The sequence below is a fragment of the Mastomys coucha genome, unplaced genomic scaffold (assembly GCF_008632895.1).
Source record: "Mastomys coucha isolate ucsf_1 unplaced genomic scaffold, UCSF_Mcou_1 pScaffold14, whole genome shotgun sequence".
Lineage (NCBI taxonomy): Eukaryota > Metazoa > Chordata > Mammalia > Rodentia > Muridae > Mastomys > Mastomys coucha.
Window position 1 is genome coordinate 95,767,907 of NW_022196896.1, and position 864 is coordinate 95,768,770.

The following is an 864-nucleotide window of genomic DNA, read 5'->3' on the forward strand; positions in this document are numbered from 1 at the left end:
AGGGAGGGAGGAAGAGAGAGAGAGAGAGACCAGGAGACTGGTAGGCCAGGAGACAGAGACAGAGAGAGCAAAATGCATGTGAAAACATTTTCAATAAGTTCTTAATGGCCAGAGAACATTCCATTTTTAAGAATAGCATTTTAATTGATTTATTCAATCCTTATTTACTAACATCAAATTTGTTTTCTGTTTTCTGACTGTTTTTTTCTAGGATAGATTTAGATAATGAAAGAAGTCAATTAAGAGTTCAGTTATACATGGGGGTACATTTTTTATTATTATTATTTTAAAGAAAATACAGTAAGCAGATAAGCTTTCTTGGTGTGGACATAGAATCTTTGAGATGAATGTGAAGTGAGCCAAACAGGTTCTCACTTATATACAAAACAAAAATAGGACATATGTTATATGTTAGATATGGTTGATTTATTTACACTGAACATACAATATTTTGCTAATTAAAAAAGCAAGCTGTTTTGTTTCAAAAATGGCCATTTACAGAAATGCAAAAACACATTCTATATACGGGAAACTATATCTAAAAACAGCCGAAACCCAGGAAATGTAAATAGATAAAATATTTTTGCTTAATCAAAAGGCCCCCAAAACAGAGAAAAAAAAAGGTCCTTAAGATGTCCGTGAGTTTAAAGACTGAAGACCGATTTAGAAGTTTGCTTGTAGAACTATTGACGAAATGAAATCTTGCATCTAGGAAAGTCCTTGGCCTTCCCTGAGCATCTTTCAGAAGCATGGCTTCATGATAAACAGAACCAACTAGAAACTACCAACCTAGAAACTGTTTTTAAAGTATGTCTTTAAAGGAGTGTCCCTAATGTGAAAAAGGTTGTAGCAGATTTTCAGTAT